Source organism: Squalius cephalus (assembly GCF_949319135.1).
Source record: "Squalius cephalus genome assembly, chromosome: 8".
Taxonomy (NCBI): domain Eukaryota; kingdom Metazoa; phylum Chordata; class Actinopteri; order Cypriniformes; family Leuciscidae; genus Squalius; species Squalius cephalus.
The window spans coordinates 18,595,413-18,601,412 of NC_137129.1; the positions used below are offsets into that span (position 1 = coordinate 18,595,413).

A 6,000-nucleotide genomic window follows, 5' to 3' on the forward strand; every position below is an offset into this window, starting at 1 on the left:
AGTGCTATCAACATATTGTACGTTTTAGTGTCTATGGAAATGTAAATGTGGTACATGTGGTACGCAAAATGCAGAGGAATACTTCTCATGAGGTCACGTTGGACAATCAGTACCCATACAGCCAAAGAAGCAGAAAAAGTCAAAGGACAGACAAAGACAAATAAATTAATGTAAACATCGGTATGGCATATACAAGGTGGAAAGATTGGATGATGGAGAAAATCCTGTGCAGTGATGGCCAAGTTGCTGCTGCTGCTTCTTTTTTTTCTCTTTTTTTTTTTGTACAGATACGTGAAGTAATTATTGTGTAGACTGTTCTCTAAAACTGACTAATATCAGTAATTAGCATAAAACTCAGAGCTGATGGTGCTGATCCACATATATAGTTGGCAATGCAGCGTCTAACACCATTGTGGTATCAGTATGAACTTAAAGTACACAAAGAACAGTGATGCTAACACTTAAGAACTATCAGAATCAGAATGAGCTTTATTCGCCAAGTGTGTGCAAACACGCAATGAATTTGTTGTGGTTTTTCAGGAGCTCTGGGTACATACTTGCATACATATATGCATTATATAAACTACTGAATACATCTTTAAAAAGCTTTACTAAAGCAGTGCTTGAAGTGCAACATAGGGTCTGAGGGTCCTGGCACATTATGAGAGCTGACGGTACACAATAATACTTCCTCGTACTGTGAATGGAATTCCAAGTTTTACGCACTGACTGGTTTTTAAAACTTCTACCTTATGGAAAATATATCCGCCTAAAGGTTTAGAATGACATTAAGGTGAGCAAATGATGACATAATGTTTCGGTGAACTATCTTGTTAAGCTGTCTTTAACCTAGAACATTCCTTAACCAAACAAATAAGCACCCAAAACACAAGAAGAGTAAAACCTTCAAAGTGTTTTCACTAAAAATAGTTGAAACACAGTTCATACACACACACACACACACACACACACACACACACACACACACACACATTGATTATGTGATGGACCTGTGTCTTTAGCATTGCTTGTGTTGACAGCGCTTGAAATACAAATGTTTTTGGTCATAATGTTTCTGCTTCTGAGGTTTGACAGACTTTCGGGAAGAGATAAGTGCCTTCTGACTGTCATGGCTCTGAGGTCAGTGTTTGAGACGCTGGTTTGAACCACAGTGCTTTACAAGATTTCAACTATGTGAGATGCTCCATACTCATCTCTGTGGAAGCCACCACAGTCTGGGTGGATCACTTCACACTTCACACACACACACACGTTGGGTTTTATGTTTTATGAGGACTTTTCAATGACATGATTTTTATACTGTACAAACTGTATATTCTATCCCCTAACCCTCCCCCTAAATCTACCCTTCACAGAAAACTTTATAGGCATTTTTTACATTTCCAAAAAAGTATGATTTATAAGCTGTTTTCATCATGGGGACCAAAAAATGTCTCCACAAGGACAAGGATTTTGGGCATTGCCATCTTTGTGGGATTTATCTGAACGCAACACATGACATGACACTGATACACTCATATTTAAAGTCATATAAAGTTTTTATAATTAATTTTTTTCAAAACTTATGTTAGTTGCTTTTTTTGTGCCAAAACATTAAACATTTTTTTTCATGTCCATTTTCCATCTCTCAGGATTAAACTGTCCGTAAGCTCTTAAATTGGAATGTAAAGTCATCACTAAAAGCTTAGTAACTACTAGCTAGTTTGTAACTAAATTTGTTCTTAATTTGGTTGCAGCTCTTTTTTAAGTGATCCATTGTCACATAATATGGCATTTACTTTCAATCCAATAATAGCATTCAAATTCATAAGCAGAGGTTGTGTTGAAACACTGCATTTTAGTTTATCCTGTTCAGGTTCATTCAAACTTATTTTTGCCTCACGTAACTAGCGGCAAAAATATATTTTTAAATTTAAATATGATACTTTAGCATGAAATAACATAAAAATGTGTTTTTATATGTAAATAACATTCAGAAACCATATTTAAATGAATGAAATTTTCATTTCTGAAGTCATTTGTTCATTTAATGTTCTCTGTCTTAAAATGTAAACAAATGTAAATGTAAAAGTTATGTGTTTCTAAGCCATTGAAATTTGTCAGGTAAAAGAGGAGCTGATTAATGCAATTCAGTCAATCTGCTGTTTTATTCCAACAGCATGTTTTATAGAATTTGTAGAGTTATGTTTCAACTAAGTTTAATGGTACAAATCAAACATGTTTTGTAGTAAGAAAATTTTAATTTAGTGCTCCTTTACGTCTCAAGACTCACAAATTAGGGTTGGGTATTGGTTAGGTTTTATCCGATACCAGTACCTACTCGGTATTTTTCAAACGGTTCCGGTGCTTAAACGGTTCTTGAAACGGTACTTAAGAAACCTAAACCGCACACACTTTATCAAAAAAATAATACCTCTGTGTGTGTGTGTGTGTGTGTGTGTGTGTGTGTGTGTGTGTGATTTTCTGAAAAAGATTTTCTGATTTCTGATTAAATGAAAAATTGTGCCCTTTAAAAGGCTACTGATGTAGCCGAAAACACTTGAGTTAAGATCAAAATTTTGTCTTCTCATATTATGACTTTTACAAAACAGAGAAATATCTGACACTGAGCAGAAATATTTAACACACACATAGCCATATAAATATACTTGATATTGATATACTTCATACTTGATATTCAAGATTTGCAGTTGGCATTAAAATACTAGACTTACCAGAAGAGGAACACTGGCAGCTGAACTTGAACTTTAGTCAAGCGTGTCAGAGGGTTTGGGTTCTAATCCGCATTCGTAGTTTTTTATTTATTTATTTATTTTTTAAACCGATTATGCTCATCAGTGGTTGTATATCAAGCAGGGACACTTTGTGTCCATTATATTTTGAGATTTCACCAGAACGAATAGATATGAGGCGCCGTCTAGGGCTTAAATCAAACTACATTCACGCACATATGAAACCCTTGCATACACATGTACTAGGTAGTCACACATACATGTATACTGCTGAATGCTCAAACTAATACATATGAAATGCGCAACTTCTAAAGTCGCTCACGCACACACACGCAAACTCTACACACACGAGACGCGCGGAACTCTCCGCGCACATACTCATCTGAGACGCGAGCACACACACACACACACACACACAAACTCTCCGCGCACATACTCATCTGAGACGCGAGCACGCACACACAAACTCTCCGCGCACATAATCATATAGACGGCGCCTCATAAATAAATCGATCTCCGCAACGTATTGAAGCGCGCGTCCGAGTGAAGTGCGGTGTGCGCGAGCCACGAGAAAACACTGTATCCGCGCCACTGATCGCAGCGGCAACGAGCACTTTGATCACTTGATTTAAAAAAACACATTTCAGCGCTAGATCTCTTATTTAACAAACGAACTAAATGAACGCTCTGCTGGTTAACTGATGTTTTATTATTGGATCATTCGTGCCGCGAGATGTTTTATAGGGGGCGGTAAAAAACGTCAGGCACCGAAATCAGGCACCGAAAGTTTCGTTCTTATTCGGTCTGGTTACTACCGTTTACGTCGGAACCGGTTCCCTATTGGAACCGAGTTTCGGTACCCAACCCTATCACAAATACATTAAGGTTCCCTTTGTAAAGGGTTTATAAAGGTGTTTGTTAATGACCGATAAGTCATATACAAATACATTATAAATTGTTGATAAGCAGTTACAACTGCATGAATAAAAATGGTGACTTTAATGCAATACCTGCCAAATAGTGAGTAATTTTTGACTGACATGTTAAAATGCTTAAGATATAACTCACACACAGCTGGTTTAACTGGCCCCTAGTGTTTAGAAATAATTAGTATCTATCCTACTTTCTCATTATAACCTCACCATGACTGCACGGGTTAAATTTCTGACCACTGCATCGGCATCATTGATGTGTAAATGTTTCAGGGTTTTGTCATCAGAAATCCAAGGATTTCAGAAGTCATTTTTGGCATTTAGTTTAATGGTCTTTTTGGACTGTGAAGGAAGTTTTAAGTTCTAAAAAAATTGTTTCATAGCACATCAATCTCTTTATTTCAAATGATCAAGCTATATGAGATCTCTCACAATTTAAGATATATAATCTAGAGACTATTGCCCAGAGTCAGAGAAGGAATCTCACCTTGTCGGAACACATCATTGAGCGTGTTTACATGCAAGTTCCTAACCCTATTATGCTTAATAAGCAGACAATGCATGTGGTCAAAACGTGTTTACATGGTTTCCTTTATCTCAGTTAGGTCATAGACAGCTTAGGCATACACTGATCAACACAGCTAGATTTTTGCTCCTCACCCCGATTTCGCCCGGAGTGTAAACACATAAATCTGCTTTCTGTTGGCTTTTTTTTTATTGTGCATGTGTGATGCATAACAGGGAAATTGATTTAAGAGCATCTTGTAAAAAAAAAAGTCTTGTAAATTTGCATTGCATTGCCGGGTTATTGGTTTGCATGTAAACCGGGACACCAGGTTAATTCATTAAACTAATTTTTGGGAGTTATCAGCATATCAGTGTGTATATAAACATGCTCAATCTCACTTTCTTTTTTCCTCTTTCTCCCAGCCTTTCCTGACAGCCAGCACTACACAAAACCACACTGGATGGCAGACAGAACCATGGTGGCCAGAGAACCAGCCAAACCTCTCTGCCGGAGTTTCCCGGGGTTAGGGAAACTTTTTTTCTTCAGAACTGTGCGTAAGATCTAACCCACGTTTGTGAATTCCAAATCGAGTGTATTCTGTTTTGTCTTAATGATAAGGATTGAGAAATTACACCCAGTTTACTTATGGGCTACACTTCTGATTGTACAAGCTCTCTGTGGCATTGCTTAATGCGTCTACGCATGTGGTTGAAGTAAGACTAATCACTAAGTTTCTGTCTACGCGTGTGCATGTGTGTTTGCAAGCGAGCGGTCGGACCCCGCCCTGAGGGACAGACATTGCACTGCACTGCATCCATCATAAAGTTTTTTTCAAGATTTTTAAAGAAGCAATTTTAATATGCATGTGCTGTATGTGAGAGTTTATTGGGAATGCATGTGTCTTTGTGCGTGTCGGAGTGTGCTGTAGGACCCACCCAGGGGACAACAAAGCAGCACCTCGTTTCACATGAAAAGCTGGAGGCTCACAGGGAAGTGTGTGTGTGTGTGTGTGTGTGCGTGCGTGTACTGTCTCCCTCTATCTTTCTCCTCTCTCTACCCCCTACACCAACAACCCTTCCAAATAAATAAGAATTTTTGATTACAGTAACAAGCCCATAAATTATGCAGGCCAGCAGCCGATGAAGAGCGTTTGAAAGACGGCCTGTTTTAACCTTTTCCTTCCACACTCGGTCTGTCTCTCTCTCAGGGCCGGGAAAAGATGCAAGTATGAGCCGGGGGGAAGCGTGTATGGAAGCAGAGGAAGCGATGGTGAGAACAAATTAAAGAAGGCCACTCAGGATAGATAAAGAGAGAAGATGTTATATTTCAGGAATGGGTCAAGTAGTAAGTCTATTAGTAAGGCTGACTATTATATCTTGATTTTTTTATTCAAATTTTGTGCAAGAAAATTTGTCCAACTGGATGATGTTCTTAAAATCAGCTCTAATTCAAAGCCTGAATCAGTGCTTACTTAAAGGACGTTCTCATATTTCTGTAAATATTTAGTTTTATAGAATTTGTAGAGTTATGTTTCAACTAAGTTTAATGGTACAACTCAAACATGTTTAGTAGTAAGATAATTAAGATAATTTTAATTTAGTGCTCCTTTACGTCGCAAGACTCACAAATACATTAAGGTTCCCTTTGTAAAGGGTTTATAAAGGTGTTTGTTAATGACCAATAAGTCATGTACAAATACATTATAAATCGTTGATAAGCAGTTACAACTGCATGAATAAAAATGGCGACTTTAATGCAATACCTGCCAAATAGTGAGTCATTTTTGACTGACATGTTAAAATGCTTA

General features: G+C 37.6%; 1 long non-coding RNA gene across 1 annotated transcript in view; it reads left to right on the forward strand.

Annotated features, from left to right (window-relative positions):
- LOC307162641 overlaps positions 1-5,498 on the forward strand; it is a 65,924-nt gene extending 60,426 nt beyond the window's left edge. The window contains exons 2-3 of the long non-coding RNA XR_013821956.1: positions 4,616-4,743; positions 5,401-5,498. This is a non-coding gene — a long non-coding RNA (uncharacterized lncRNA). The remainder of the gene's footprint in view (positions 1-4,615; positions 4,744-5,400) is intronic.
- The last annotated feature ends 502 nt before the right edge of the window (positions 5,499-6,000 follow it).